General features: G+C 38.9%; 1 long non-coding RNA gene across 1 annotated transcript in view; it reads left to right on the top strand.

Moving 5' to 3' along the window:
- The window catches only part of LOC139355759 (uncharacterized), a 139918-nt gene extending 124553 nt beyond the window's left edge, over window positions 1-15365 (top strand). The window contains exon 3 of the long non-coding RNA XR_011606779.1: window positions 14251-15365. This is a non-coding gene — a long non-coding RNA (uncharacterized lncRNA). The remainder of the gene's footprint in view (window positions 1-14250) is intronic.
- The last annotated feature ends 1278 nt before the right edge of the window (window positions 15366-16643 follow it).

Raw genomic sequence — 16643 nt, 5'->3', positions numbered from 1 at the left:
CCTCAACTCAAGTAATCTTTTTCCTTGCATTTTATTTAGTTGACTTTGTGCAAAAAGGAAGCAGTGACTTCAACCGAATCAGAAATTTAGCTTAATATTGGCAGAGTAACTTGTTGAACAATATGAAATAAGTGGTTAAAATTGTAATAAGTCAATCACGAGTTATACTCTTATTCTATCAGATTAAACATCAGAATCGTGATTTGTTGGTTATTCTTAAATATAGTAGATTGTGTCCCACTTGAGAGAAATCACATTTAATATGAACAGAATGGATTTTGAGCTTTATATGTCTTGAGAAATGTATGTTTCTTCTTTCTGTCTGTATTACTTTTCAGTTTTCATGACTTTTTTGAGAAGTGTCATGGGATAGAGTTATAAGATGATTTAATAAATGATAAATACATTAATAGGTGTATATATTGAGAATAAAGAATTAAATTACATTGTTTTGGCCAGGCGCGGTGGCTCACACCTATAATCCCAGCACTTTGGGAGGCCAAGGCGGGCGGATCACAAGGTCAGGAGATCAAAACCATCCTGGCTAACACAGTGAAACCCCGTATCTACTAAAAATACAAAAAATTAGCCGGGTGTGGTGGCGGGCACCTGTAGTCCCAGCTACTTGGGAGGCAGAGGCAGGCGAATGGCTTGAACCCGGGAGGCAGAGCTTGCAGTGAGCGGAGATTGCACCACTGTTCTCCAGCCTGGGTGACAGAGCGAGACTCCGTCTCAAAAATCAATCAATCAATCAATCAATCAATCAATTACATTGTTTTGTGGCATCATATTTTAGTGACTACGATTAAAAAAGCAAAACCAACAACAAAAAGACAATAATTAGAAAATTTTATGTTTGTTTCCTGAAGCGAAATTCAACAAAGTATCTTCTATCAAAATATGCTTATGCAGCCGGGCGCGGTGGCTCAAGCCTGTAATCCCAGCACTTTGGGAGGCCGAGACGGGCGGATCACGAGGTCAGGAGATCAAGACCATCCTGGCTAACAAGGTGAAACCCCATCTCAACTAAAAAATACAAAAAATAACTAGCCGGGCGAGGTGGCAGGCGCCTGTAGTCCCAGCTACTCGGGAGGCTGAGGTAGGAGAATGGCGTAAACCCGGGAGGCGGAGCTTGCAGTGAGCTGAGATCCGGCCACTGCATCCCAGCCTGGGCGACAGAGCGAGACTCCCTCTCAAAAAAAAAAAAAAAAATGCTTATGCAAAGCTATCCTTTCAGAAAAAAAGTATTTCAGAAAAACATATTTAAAGAAGATTCCTTTATGCATAACTTAATTAAATTGAGCTTTCTTTAATCTACATTGATTGAATGTAACAGTTCAATAAATGATATAACTTATAACTCTTGATCATTAGTGTACCAGCTTAAAATATTTTCTTCAAATTGTCTCCTATTTGAAGCCAATAGTTTAAGGACAAAATTCTTAATTCGTCTCAGTCTTTCAGCCACATTTGACTCATCAAATAACCTGAAAATTCATTACTGTTCACTTGCATGTTTTTGTAGAGTGGTGTGAAAATAAACTTAAATCAATAATATAAAATCAATTTTATTCACCATTTAAAATTTTCATTGAATATTGGAACCAAATACCATGACTCTACTTATTAATAGTAAACTCAGTTGCTAGGCCATATATACATGATTTGCAATTTTAGGTTCTAAAATGATACAAAAGAAATTCTTGTATTGAACAACTGTTTTTTTGAATAAGTCTCCCAGGATTAACCTGGGTGTTTTTTCCTTAAAACATAACTTCCAAAAATAGGACTATGCCTATTTCACATGAATGGGTTTTCTTCCTTAAAGTATATGCAATCATTAGGTGGAGATGAACTGAAATCAAATGTAATCAGCAATAATGGTTGTAGAACACTCATAAAGTAATTAGGACTATCCATAATCCTCCACTTAAAATGGATTGCTCTTCATGTAATTCATATTTTTTAAAAAAGAAAATATATGCATTGACACATATATATGACACAATTGGAGAAGCTCATTTATAAAAACAAAAGTTATCACTGCCAAGAGATTTTTCCAGAAAAAAAAAGATTTTTTTTAATGTAAATTAGCCAGTAAACAGGGAAGATGCTTACTCAGTTTTCTAAGGGAAATAAAATCAGCACCTTAACTTTCAATTTTTGGGTCTTTTGCAAATAAAAACAAAATGACTTCCAGAAACAATTCTTCTCCTTTTTTTCCTTCTTTTATCTCTATCTTCCTTTCTTCTTAATTTCTTGATAAACTTGTTTTCATATTTGTATATGCCATTATTAAGTTTATTTTATTTATTTATTTTATTTTTTGGAGACAGAGTTTCACTCTTGTTGCCCAGGCTGGAGTGCAATATCACGATCTTGGCTCACGGCAACCTCTGCTTCCCAGGTTCAAGCAATTCTCCTGCCTCAGCCTCCTGAGTAGCTGGGATTACAGGCATGCACCACCATGCCTAGCTAATTTTGTATTTTTAGTAGAGACGGGGTTTCTTCATGTTGAAGCTGGCCTCAAACTCCTGACCTAGGTGATCCGCCCACCTTGGCCTCCCAAAGTACTGGGATTACAGGCGTGAGCCACCGCACTGGGCTCGTTAAGTTTATTTTTATTGCTTTAAAAAAAAATGTCATTTTGTTGTTTTGTTTCAATGTTATATTTCCAGGGTCTAGACCACCTGGTATCTAATAGCTGCTGAAAAATATTTGTTGAGTGAAAATGAGTAAATTAAGTAATACTTGTTGTAGAAAATGTGAAAAATACCTCCCTCCTCAGAAGAACTATAAGAAAGAACAAGAAAAGCCAGATTTTTGTTGTGCTGGACTTTCCCTTGGTTTATCAATACCTGCACAAAACCTGCCCTCGAGGTTGTGACTGTCCTTAAGCAGTTTTGCATCTAGGTTTGTCCTTCTTTGAAGTCCACTAAGGAGCTGAGCAGAGCTAGAAAGGCTAACAGAAGCAAGCCAAGTAGAGGCAGGCTTCAAAATGTAATTATCCTGGACTCCACGGGCTTTAAAAAAGTTCTTTTGTGGCTAGAAAATGAACGTTATTTATCCAAAAGGTTGCAGCTGTTAAATTCTCTTGAGAAAACACAAAGTCAAACCTATCCATGCCAGTTTTTTTTTTTTGATTGCCTAACTTCAATGATTCAGAGATAAAATCCCAAAATAGGCATTTATAAAGGCAAGAGTGAGAGAAGTGAAAGGCTCAGAACTGGGGTTGGTACTCAGTGTTGCTTGTTCTCGAACTACAAACCGCCAAGCTATTCTTCTTCTCATTTCCCTAGTTTGCCTGAGTAAGAGTCTTTTTTCCAGTCAAAACAGTGACAGACATTTTTGTATATTCTACTCTGTTCTGTCTCCATTGGTGGTAATTTCTAAAAACCAGAATAACGAAAGCCCTAAATCAAATAATGCAACCAAAAAACTTTTAAGCCCTCCAATAAAAAGAGAAAACAAAAAGTAAGAAGAGAAAATGTATTTTCCCAGGAATGTCCACATCTCCACAGACTCCGTTTTCAAAGTGGATTTTCTTTGAATAGGGTTTGGATTTGGCAACAGGCTATTAGGATATAATGCTCTACTCACAATTCTTCAAGAAAAGATCTAAGGTTTTATAGTTTTCCCATTTTTCCCAGAGATGGGTAGAGCCAAGAGGAACGGGTGAAGGAAAGTGGGCAAAAGATTGTGAGAGTCGGAAAAAACTTGCTGGAACCTATCCAGTCATCTTCAAAGGATAACCTCTTCCAAACAGAGCAAACCTTCAGGGGAAGATTATGCAAAGCCCCTGCCTTCCAGCACCCCTGAAAGCCCACCACCCTAGTCCATTCAGATTTGAGGATTAAGAAAATTAGGGGAATGAATGCATCTATTTATCCATGGTCCATGTCAAGAATTGTTTCTTCTGGGCCATTCTGGTTTGGATCCTGTGGCTTTTTTGGTGGTGTGATCGTTGCTTTTATGTTTTTTTCAGGGGTGGGGGTGCATCTGCATTATCTGATGGTTCTGTGTTTATTTTTTTCCACAAAGATGCTTAATTGTGTAACTCCTGGCTAGGTTTCCCTAGCCAACATGATAGAAATCAGAGTTGGAAAAGACCTATTAGGTCATTTTTACCCTCACTCCTGCCAGTGAGAATTTCGTCTCTAATATGCCAGATGAAGTGTCCACCCCTTCCCTTGGGAGATTAGATTCTACAATTTAATTAGTTCACACTGCCAACATATTTTCTCTGACATTCCATTTACAATTAATATCATTGTTTTTCTTAATTCAGTTCTCACAAATTATGTTTTTACTTTCTCTTATTGTCTTGCAATTTTAATCACTGATAAGCTTATTTTCTTATTTCTCCCCAAATACACTCATTTATTAATTTTTTCTAGAATGTTCAGTTTATTTGTTAGCATTTGTTATTTTTTGCACAACTCTGTATCTCTTCAATACAAAGATAACGACGGCTTCGAATTTCCCAACATGGCACATTAGCAGGGATGTGTACAGTACTATTAAGCAGAAAACCAAGACATGTTAATTTTTTCTTAAAATTCAGGCTTCGTCAATATTTTGTTTCTATTTTCTGTAAGCTCCTAGCAGAGCGGTTAGTAGCCTGAGATATGTTGGCAATTCTCAGTGTCTTAGCTTTTCAGTTGTGTGTGTGTGCACACGTGTGTAGTGTTTGTATGTGTCAAATTTTCTGCTGTGAAAACCCTAGCTCAGATAATCAGATAAGATAAGGCAGGCAAAGATAAGACTTAAGAGGGGAGGAAGAACACTATAATAATGAATTTAGGGACTGGAGAAACTCAGCTACCCACCAGGAAACTTTACTCGCTGACAAGATTAACCCTTTTCAGGCTGACGTGAATCGTTGTGGGCTGAGGCTGTCCAGTGTACCTATGTAGCAGACCTCTTGAGTAGGTAGCTCTCTACAGCAAGGCATCGTCCTCCTGGGATTTCACATTTTCATTGCCTAAGTTCCTGGCTCGATTCCTGCCTTGCCTTGTCTCTCTCTTTTGACTCTTGGCCAGCAGATCTCATTTCCTTGTCCAGTGCATCATGTGAAATCAAGCCCCTCCTCATGACCTTCTTCCCACCTGCTGGTCTCAATGGGAGGAGTCCCTGTTTCTTGAATCTGCCCTCTGACTAAACTCTCTCTTGTGTCTCCACCCTTTCCTGATGATTCAATACTAACACCTGCCCAGAGTCTACTTTGTCTCCACATCCCTAACGATTTGGGTGTCAAGACAGTCTGTCCACTCAAATTTACATTCAACTCTATCAGAGACCACAGTCCTAACTCAAAGTAGCCTACTTATGTGGTTCTTTACACGAGTTTTATAGAGAAGTGTCTCTCACAAACATAAGGTAAATATATAAGACCCTTTAAAACCCTTGCTTAGCCCCATAGCTCATCATGAACCATTGACCCTCTTCTTGCTCTGGGAAAGCCACATTGGCCTCTCACCAATTAATTTACTGGGATAACACCAATATCGCTTCCACTGTGGCATCTTCAGCCTCTTGTTTCCTCTACTTGGATAAATTTTATCTACGCATCAAGCCACGGCTGACATGGAACTCAGAGAGATTGCCCTGAAATAGCCTTCCCTGGGCTGAGTAAGGTTTTCTATGTTACTCTTCATCATTTGCCCTATATTTTCATTGATAACACCAAAAATTGTGAACACATATTTACTTACTTGTTAAGTTATTTGAAATTTATAAAACTCAATGATGCATGAACATAGGGTCTTGTTGATTGTACATTTCTCCTTGTATATAGTGTATTACAGGTGTCCAAACAGGTGAGGACTTCGACCATGACAGCAAAAAGTAGATAGAATAAAAGTTACCAGAGTCATCCAGTCCATTGTTGATAACCAATTAATTATCTTAATCTATATGATTCTGTTTATGCTTCATATTTGTAAATGTATAGTATGTCAACTTTGTAAAAAGTTGACATTGTGGAAATCTGTATAGGTATTGTATAAATAAGTTTTCTTCACTTCAGACAAGAGAGAGCAACTACTATTTTGAAAAGGGACTTAATTGTGAAAACTAGGGAGCTCATATAATTGATGCGAAAATGGAGGAGTAGGCTTAATGAGGAGACAGAAACCAGAAGATCATACAAGTCAGGCAGTAGGAGCAATGCTTTAAAGATTCTCATTGACACTACACCATCGCTCCCAGACCCTACTGGAATCTCTAGGCACTATCATTGTCTCTCACTGCAGGAATCCTGCAGTAACTGTCATGGATGACCTCTTTCAGTAACTGACTTTAACTTCAAAGTCCTGAATTAGAGGGCTGCTTCATCAAGGACTCATTATATTATCTAGCCCTGGTCTCTGGATTAGAAAGAGAAAGAACTGCCCACCTTTTGCACAGGCATTTTGGGATAGAGAATCTCATCCCACACAATGAATTATTGCCCCCAAATATGAAAGAGAGATAAATGATGGGCACCTCTCAAGCAACTGATCAATCAAACCAGCCAAGCAACATACCTTCCAACAGCAATTGTTAATCTTTGATCTCATGCTTCAGGGCTGGCTGTGTCTAAAGCTTGTGGTAGTATCTTCCTTCTTATTATCACCTTATTCCTTTCCTTATTATCAATTCTGTGGATCTTCTTTCTTAAGAGTCTGCATTTCTGAGATGTATTGCTTCTCAGAGGGATTAAGTTGATATTTTCAAAGTATTCTGCAAGTTACTTTGATCACATATTGTTGTAACATGGTCTTAGGCTCCCTAGAGGCTGAGTGTGAGACCTGAATTCCTGTGAAAGTGATACATTAACAGAAAAGCCCATAAGGAAAGGAGTGAAGCAGGATAGAGAAAGCGAAGATGCTGAGCAAGACAGTGGTCTCATGGCGGGGCACGGTGGCTCACGTCTGTAATCCCAGCACTTTGGGAGGCTGAGGCGGGCGGATCACCTAACGTTGGGAGTTCGAGACCAGTCTGACCAACACGCAGACACCCAGTCTCTACTAAAATTACAAAATTAGCCGGGCATGGTGGCACACGCCTATAATCCCAGCTACTAGGGAGGCTGAGGCAGGAGAATCGCTTGAACCTGGGAGGCGGAGGTTGCAGTGAGCCGAGATGGTGCCACTGCACTCCAGCCTGGGCAACAAGAGTGAAACTCCATCTCAAAAAAAAAAAAAAAAAAAAAAAAAGTGTGGTCTCAGACAAAGTCTAGCCTGGGCCAAGTCCCTAAGGGAAGGTCTTTGAATCACTAATCACTTAGTTCTGTTGGCCTGCCTAAGGCGAGAGAGTAACCCTTTATATACCACATTCATCAGTCATTGGCTTTGGACTGCTGCCCCCAGGGCATGCACATAACTCTCCAGGTAAAGTAGCTGGCAGCTGGGGGACATATTTACATATTTTCCAGAGAAAGGGGCCATCTGTGAGCTGTTAGCAGCTGATCCTCGGAAGTTGGGGAAGTTGCTTTCACTTTACTCTAGGGACTCGCCCTGAATTCTTTCTGGCTCCGAACCAGAGTGCAAGCCAGACTCCACCCGGCCTGGGCGGGCCAAGTGGGCGGGCCATTTCCTGCAGCAGGTAGCATGGCTGAGGGAGGCGCATGTGGGGTGTTACTGGCCGGAGGCCCCCAGCTTGCAAAGTGACCAAGAAGAAAATTCTGTGTTAGCAGGACCAGTTAAGTTTCTTCTCCAGAATTCTACAGTTGAAGTTATTTGAACTTTCCTCTGTATTTATGAAATTTATGAGAATATTAGCTCTGAGCTGTCTGTAGTCTTGGTTTTAACTTTATGAGAATGGTTATCTTGAGATAACATGGCTCCATGTAAAAAGAGAAAGGTACAGAAGATGGAATGATAACATAATGGTTTGAATCCACATCTATAAAATCATTGATGGTGTTTTAAAATTGTTTTTTGGTTACCTGGAATACGTTTTGTTTCCTTTTTTTTGTCTGAAGCTTTCTGTTTCTTGTAGTCAAAGTGTTGTGTTTAATATACATATATTATCACTGATTTACTCAGAAACCCCCTGAGTTAGATATTATTATCTTTATTTCACAAATATGAAAATCAAGGCCTGGAGCATTGATGTCTTTGGCCAAATTTGCACAATTAGCTAGAAAAGAGCAGATGTTGGGTACTATATTTTCTCACTTCCAAATTATTAGCTAGATGCCAAAACCCCCAGAAAAAAGAAAAAAATGATTTTAAAAATGCAACAGTTTATCAACACCTACGATGTTCTACATGAATCGCAATAGGGATTTTACACATGTGATAATGTATATATTTTACCTCATGATTGTTTGTTTCTTGTATTTCTTCCAGGAATTTTGGCTACATATTCTTGTCATTCAAGATGGCAAGCATAAATATAATGCTTGGGATATAAAACAAAGCAATCATAACGATTTAAACTTGAAGAAGTTTTTTTTATCATGTATGCAATACCATATAGTATTTCATTCAGAGCAAAGAAACAAAAATGCTGCCTGAAATACATCCTTTCTTATAGGGTTGCTTACAAAGCAGAAAAACTCAGGAAATTGACTCTTATCTACTAAGTTTAATGATGTAGTCAGAAACAAGTGTTATTAAATGGTAAGACACCTCACATGCTTTATCATGTAAGAAAATCTAGATGATGTATTTTTCATTCTTTTAGTATAGGAAGAAATCAAATTTTTAAATTATAGGATAAAGACGTAAGCGACATTCTCGGTGTCATAATTATCTCACACAAGTAGATAAGAACTATTTGTATATATTTTTATCTTTACCTTGTATTTGCATCTTTTTTTTTTTGAGACGGAGTTGTATTTGCACCATTTTTTTAAAGCTTGTTGGAAGAGCCCTTATGAATACTTTAAGAACCAAACTTAGTTTCACAGTCTCTGAAATGCCCTCCCAAAGACCTCAGGTATTTGGTTTCAAGAGTTAGTTGAAGAAGTGGAAAACCAGGGAAAATACTACATATTGGGAAAGGTAGTGTGAAATGTAGAGTGGGAAAATTCTAGTCATTTAGATCTTATTAATTGTTGTAATTTGATCTTCTTAATTGTTGTAATATTTCTCCCATTTATTCAACTAGTATTTATGGAGCACCTGAAAGGTACTAAACATTCCGCTGAACACTAGAGCTGCCACAGTGATATAGCAGTGATGACAGCCCAGGAATTATCTATAGTAATGTGAGAAGATCCTTTTTTTTTTTTAATTGAGGAGATCATCCATATACATCACTATATATGCAGAGACACAGTCATTCATCTTGACGGTGTCGCTGTTATCCTATAAACAGGCTCATGGGTGGGGTTTTTGGTTTTATAAATGAATGACTGTAGATACAAATGGCTTCAGAGTGTCTGTAAAAGGACCATTTGTTCATGGGTCACAGGGCTACTCTGAAACTGTCTCTGTGATTCAGTGTTAGAGAAACTTCCCATGGTGGATGGGAGTCTCCTGGTTAAAAAGGTCACCATGACACAGAGGGAACTTCCTGTGAAGCAAGTGGTGTGTGGCCTCGTAGCCTAAACTCAGCACGAGGGAAAAGGCTGGAAAAGAAAAGTTACTTCCAGCACAACATGTGATTGCATTTGGGGAAGACACCTGAGCATGTGGATGTAAAATAAGTGATGTGCCCATAACAGAGATGCAGGGTAATAAATTATACTTCACATCAGTGGACAAGTTTCTATTAGTCTGAGCAGGACCTAATCTTCAACAGCTGCATCATATGGCCATGAAGAAAGCATGGATGCTGGTGAACTTGGAGTTTTTTAGTGTGGTGTTTTTTGGTTTTGTTTTGGTTTTTGTTTTTTTTCCCCCCTCTCTGCCTAGAGGACTGGTCTTTCTTGCACAAAGCAGATTATATTGCCCAGGGTTTTTGAGTAATTAGAAGAATGAGAATGGGGTTGAGAGTAAGTCCTCAAAAGGAAGAAACTAGGCTTCCCTAATGGTTAATGGCAGAGCGATGACCAAGAGATTAACTAAAAGTGAAATAAAATAAAATAAAGTAGAAATGACGATAACTACAAACTAATGAAGTTGAGTTTTACTAGTGACATGTAAACTTCTGCTTATGTGATTTATCACTTAGCTTTCACTTTGTAATGCTACAGGAACAAACAATCTCCAAATTTTGGTAGATTACAGCAATTAAGTTTCAGGTCCCTTTCACATTCCATGTCAGCGTAGGTCAGCAGAGTCAGCTGCCACTATGCTTCGATCTGTGGCTTTGAACCCTCTTACTCATTTTGGGATCGGGCTGTAGGAGCAGTTTCAGTCTGAGTTAAGTGAACAAGTTACAGTTCTTAATGTTTCTGCTCCCATGGCACACAAGCCACTTCTGCACGCAATTCATTCAGTGATGAAAAAAAGTCACATGGCCGAATCTGCTTCCGTAGATTGGGAAGTATGCTCCCCTCACAAGGAGGCCACACAAGTCTCATAGGATGAGAAAGGGATGCATAATCTTCTTAAGGAGAAGGTAACACACAAGGGGAATAAAGATATACTCTACTGCATGTGGCGTTCTTTACTTGGATAGCTCAAATACACAATTTTTGTTTCCTTTTTGCTACCTTGTATTGTTATAAAAAGTAGAAAATAGCAGTAAATCTCCTCAAATTAAGAATATAGCATTTGTAATGAAATCTGTAAGATATGTTTTAGGAGAAATGTACAAATACAGCCTTATCTCCACAACACAGTTGGATGACCTCAGAGCCATCACGCATGAGCTGTTTGATGATGGCCCTCCTAGACATTCCAAATCTCTGCTTACGGTTGCCACTGCCCACAGTGGTGAGAGAGAATACCCATTTGTGTGTTTGCCAATGAAGATGAGGTTTAGTGGAACAGGCGTCTCCACCACAGATGGTTAAGAGTGATTCACAAAAGAAATACTTTGGCCTGTCTTCTCTTTAGTGAGTCAACACCAACCATTACAATCAGATGGTTTTTAAGAATATTGCCTATAAAGGAACATAGAAAAACTTTATAACTATATTTCAGGCACCTAGCAAAGTACTTGGTACATTGTGGGTAGCAGACAAATTTTTATCAAAATAACTTGAATTGTTCTTAACTCTGATTTTTTAAAAAAACAAACAAGGACTATGTAAATTCAGTAACTGACATAGGTGAGTGTTTTATGTTTGGTGAATGGATAACCATATAAATGGAGATAAAAGTCTTTTTTTTTTTTTTTTTGAGATGGAGTTTTGCTCTTGTTGCTCAAGCTGGAGTGCAGTAGTGTGATCTCGGCTCACTGCAACTCTGCCTCCCAGGTTCAAGCAATTCTCCTGCCTCAACCTCCTGAGTAGCTGGGATGACAGGCATGTGCTACCATGCCCTGCTAATTTTGTATTTTTAGTAGAGACAGGGTTTCCCCATGTTGGTCAGGCTGATCTCGAACTCCAGACCTCAGGTGATCCGCCCATCTCAGCCTCCCAAAGTGCTAGGATTACAGGCATGAGTTACAGTGCTTGGCCCGATAAAAAGAGTCTTAATTAATTTACTTAAATTTATTCTGATCGTACTGGTAGATACTCTCCTTACATCAGAAAACATTTTAGAGAGTAGCAACATTGTTCAAAGCTGTAATAATCATGAGGTAGAAATGTCATGACTTTGAAAATCTCTAAATACTTGAAACAAATATTAGCAAGAAATTTACAAGAGCTGTTTATACTCTTCATGATTATATATCTATATATAAAATGTGATTACCTTATTATATATGGTTTTATACATAATAATTACATATGTAACCATTTATTTTAAAATATTAAATCTACCCCTAAGTCTCATTTCCATTAAAAATAGCCATGAAAACCAAATTAGTTAGCTTTTTAGCTTTTGCTAAAATATATTCCCTGAGTGAGAAAATTTTGCATTGGCCAAATCATTTACTAAAACAATTTTACACATGAATTTTCTTGTTTTTGGAAAGAATGTATGGTAGACTCGTCAGAGGCATTTGGACCAGAGCAACTCCGTCTTGAATAGGAGCTGGGTAAAATGAGGCTGAGTCTTACTGGGCTGCATTCCCAGATGGTTAAGGCATTCTAAGTCACAGGATGAGATAGGGGGTCAGCACAAGATACAGGTCATAAAAACCTTGCTGATAAAACAGTTTGCAGTAAAGAAGCCAGCCAAAACCCACCAAGACCACGATGGCCACGAGAGTGACCTCTGGTCGTCCTCACTCCTCCACTCCCACCAGTGCCATGACAGTTTAAACTGCCACAGCAATGTCAGGAAGTTATCCTATATGGTCCAAAAGGGGAAGACATGAATAATCCACCCCTTGTTTAGCATATCATCAATAAATAACTATAAAAATTGGAAACCAGCAGTTCTCCAAGCTGCTCTGTCTCCGGAGTAGCCACTTTTCTTTTTTCTTTTTTTTTTTTTTAGACAGAGTCTCGCTCTGTTGCCCAGGCTGGAGTGCAATGGCTCAATCTTGGCTCACTGCAACCTCTGTCTTCCAGGTTCAAGCAATTATCCTGCCTCAGTCTCCCGAGTAGCTGGGACTAGTGGCTCACACCACAACACCCGGCTAACTTTTATATTTTTAGTAGAGACAGGGTTTCACCATGTTGGCCATGGTGGTCTTGAACTCCTGACCTCAGGTGATCCACCTTCCTCGGCCTCCCAAAATGCTAGGATTACAGGTGTGAGCCACCACGCCCGGGCTTGGAGTTGCCATTTTTTCTTCCTTTACTTTCCTAATAAACTTGCTTTCACTTTATAGACTTGCCCTGAATTCTTTCTTGCATGAGATCCAAGAACCTTCTCTTGGGGTCTGGATCAGACCCCTTCCTGGTAACAGACTTACTCTTGTTAGAGATCCCCATTATTACCACGTTGACATCAATCTCTGTAACTTATGTAAAACCTCTATTTTTCTTACTATGAAACTTCACTCGCTAGACCTTCACTTACTCTTCATGTTTATATAAATTGTTTGATTTTTTGCCTCCTAACTGTCAGGGTCATGTTTTGACATAGAAAATTATATTTTCCTAACTTCAGAAATTCTGTGGCATTGGAATTGGAAATGGAAATGGACAAAGACAGGCAGAAGTGAAGGACTCTGGCTAAGTTAAACTCACTTTCTAGCAAAGTGACTGATGGTTACACATCCACCTTTCTGCTGACTCACAGCTGCTTCACAGGACATGTCATTAAAATTTGCATCCCAGTGAAGAGCTAATTACTTCATCATAAGGTTACTAAGTAATCATTATTATATTCAGTGTTCAATATGCACACAGCCAAGGCCACATGCTGTCTAGGTATCCTAAAATCTTTCTAATAATGTGAATAATGTGTCTGAAGAGACACTAAACAAGGTTTCAACATGAATTTGCCCACACACACACACACACACACACATACACAGACACAGTGACAGTTGGAAAGCCTCTAGCACAATGTCTGGCATGTAGAATGCATTCAATTTCAGTAAGTAGTGGTGATTAAAAAATCACAATTCCTGTAACTTTCTTATATTCTATGTATTTTATCCTACAATTCCTATAACTTGCTTATAGTCTATGTCTTTTATCCTTTATTCTGTGTCATTATCAAGCTAAATGATAGTGCATAAAAAGACAATTATTATGGATCTTGAAGATGTAACACATTAAAAGAAATAAAAATAAAAACTTTGGTTCACTTGCTTTACATTAATTATAGAAATTTATGCAAATAGTTTACTAGGTTTCTCACTATCCTGCAGCATCATAACTAGCATGGATGCATTTCAAAGTGCCAGTGTCATTGGTTTGCAGTGGTATTTGATGATAGTCTTCATACTTTGCCTGCCCATAAGTCGTGATATTTGCTTATCATTTTAGACAATTAGAAAAGCCATTGTGTTGAAGTTTATTTTCTAAATTGCTAGAAGCAAAGGAAGACAGGAAGAAGAAGGTGAAGGAAGAGGAGGAGGGGGAGGAAGAACATTACGCTCAGTTCAGTTTGGGATCTAGATGCGTTGAATTCTTTAAAGTATTGGCAAGTTCTCAGTGATGTGTAAGGCAATTCTTCATAAGCAGACGGTTCAAATATTTGGAAGCTCCCTAGACTTGAGAACAAAATAGCCCTCAGCATTTTTTTTTTTTTTCCATCTGTGTTCTTTCTTCTAGCCAGAAGCCAACTACTGGGCATCTTTGGAGGTAAACCATTTTCTGATAAATTGAAGGCTGAAAACGATTTGTATTTTCATTTCCAGATTGCTTGGCATCAGGGCTCCAGTTGCATTGAACTGATCAATGGCGCATATCTGGGAGAGTCCTGAGTGCATCCAGTCTATCGTCACCAATCCTCTGTGGTTTTGCCCTGACGGCTTCTATTTGGGCTCCAGAGAAGGGCTGGACTGCCAGAGGATTGTAAATATGAACCTGGGGTGGGGCCCAAGTCTTCCAGATGTGGCTGCTTTCGTAGTTTCAGTGTGAATTCAAGGGACCTACCCTCCTCTCTGACGGAGATAACAAGTGTCAAATCTCATAATCAGAAAAATGTGGTCATTTGAGTGAGAGTGTCTACAAACAACTTTTCTTTTCACCTCCTCTGTGGCTAATAAATACCGTAAACCTGGGCTCCTCTTCTCTCTGGTCAATTTGGGCATTCTAAGGCCATGCTTGAGCATTGATGAACTGTGTGAAGTCATGAGTTTTGGCTCCTCCTTTTATGTATCTTTCTAGGAGAACCAATACAGTCTTTGACTGGACAAGAAAATTATATGAGGAAGTAATATATCAAATGAGTCAATGTGTGTCTGACCAGAACTTCCTCATTCTGTTGGCTTTCCCTGCTCTGGCTTAGTGGTGGTAGGAAGTATTTCAAGTTAAATTCCTGTGGTCACTTTTCCCATTTTCAGGCAATGGGTCATGTGCACTGGGATTAGCCAAGCATTTTGCTTCTCTGTCTACATCATTTAAGTGTACTTTTCATAAGGCACATTTCTTATCCAAATGGAAAAACAGAAAAAATGTAAAGGACTATTTGGCCACTTGCTGATTACCGTGATGTTGAATTCAGTGGAGAGCTTGCTGGAATAAGGGGAATTGGTGGAATTATCCTTAGTTCTTTCTTTACCTGAAAATACCTTTACTGCCTCTGAAATGTAATGTATAAAAACCCCAAATAAGGCCAGGCGCCGTGGCTCATGCCTGTAATTCCAACACTTTGGGAGGCCGAGGTGGGTGGATCACCTGAGGTCAAGAGTTCAAGACCTGACCAACATGATGAAACCCTGTCTATACTAAAAATACAAAAAATTAGCCGGGCATGGTGGCAGGCACCTATAATCCCAGCTACTTGGGAGACTGAGGCAGAAGGTGGAGGTTACAGTGAAACAAGATCGTGCCATTGCACTCCAGCCTGGGCAACAAGAGCGAAATTGTCTCAAAAAAAAAAAAAAAACCCAAAACAAACAAAAACTCCAAATAAAACACGTAACAGCAATTAGTGGAAGCAGTAGATAAACTGATGTCTTTACTTTGTTTAGTGTGAAATGTTTTAAATATTTTGAAGTATTTTGATGTGTTCAGTCTTTGAATCCAAAGGAAGAAAATCTGATTTCAATTTTGAAAGCTGTTAATAGATACATCTCAATGAACATTTTTTTTTTCCAAAGGCTATAAGCTTATTTTGACTATGTCACCATTGCTCAAGAGATAATGCTCCTCTTTTTGTATAGATCTGTTGGTTCCGTATATGCTCCTAATGAAACACACCTGAAGTATATATAGTTGACCCTTAAACAACATTGGTTTGAACTGTGTGGTTCCACTTATATGCAGATTTTTCTCAGCCTCTGCCACCTCTGAAACAGCAAGACAAACCCTTCCTCCGCCTGCTTAACGTGAAGTTGACTAGGGTAAAGACCTTTATGATGATTCACTTTATTTAATTAATAGTATATGTTCTTATTCCTTATGATTTTTTAAAATAACATTTTTTCTGTAGCTTACTTCATTGTAAGAATACAGTATATAATGCATAGAACATGTTCACTGACCATTTCAGTTATTGATTGGGCTTCTAGTCAAAAGCAGACTGTTTTAGTTAAGTTTTTGGAGAATCAAAAGTTGTACGTAAGTGTGTCGATGCCTCTAACCCCTATGTTGTTCAAGGGTGAACTGTAATTAAGTACTCCCCACCACCCTCAGCCTATGGGTGATTATGGCAGTGAGTCTCAAATGGGGGTGACCGCAAGTCAGACAGTCCTCTTAGAAGGGAGTATCGAAATGTTGGGGGACACAAAAATGTCTATGTTGGAGTTAGGGAAATATGTTTATTTCCGTATTTTATGTGATTTGTAATTTTTTTTTTTTTTTGAGACAGAGTCTTCCTCTGTCACCAGGCTGGAGCGCAGTGGCATGATCTTGGCTTGCTGCAAGCTCGGTCTCCCGGGTTCAAGCCATTCTCCTGGCTCAGCCTCCTGAGTAGCCAGGATTACAGGCGCCCACCACCAGGCCCAGCTAATTTTTGTATTTTTAGTAGAGATAGGGTTTCACCATGTTGGCCAGGATGGTCTCAATCTCCTGACCTTGTGATCTGCCTGCCTCAGCCTTCCAAAGTGCTGGGATTACAGGCGTGAGCCACCACGCCTGTCTATAA

The sequence above is a fragment of the Macaca nemestrina genome, chromosome 8 (assembly GCF_043159975.1).
Source record: "Macaca nemestrina isolate mMacNem1 chromosome 8, mMacNem.hap1, whole genome shotgun sequence".
NCBI classification, from domain to species: domain Eukaryota; kingdom Metazoa; phylum Chordata; class Mammalia; order Primates; family Cercopithecidae; genus Macaca; species Macaca nemestrina.
This window is presented reverse-complemented; position numbering and strand designations above follow the sequence as displayed.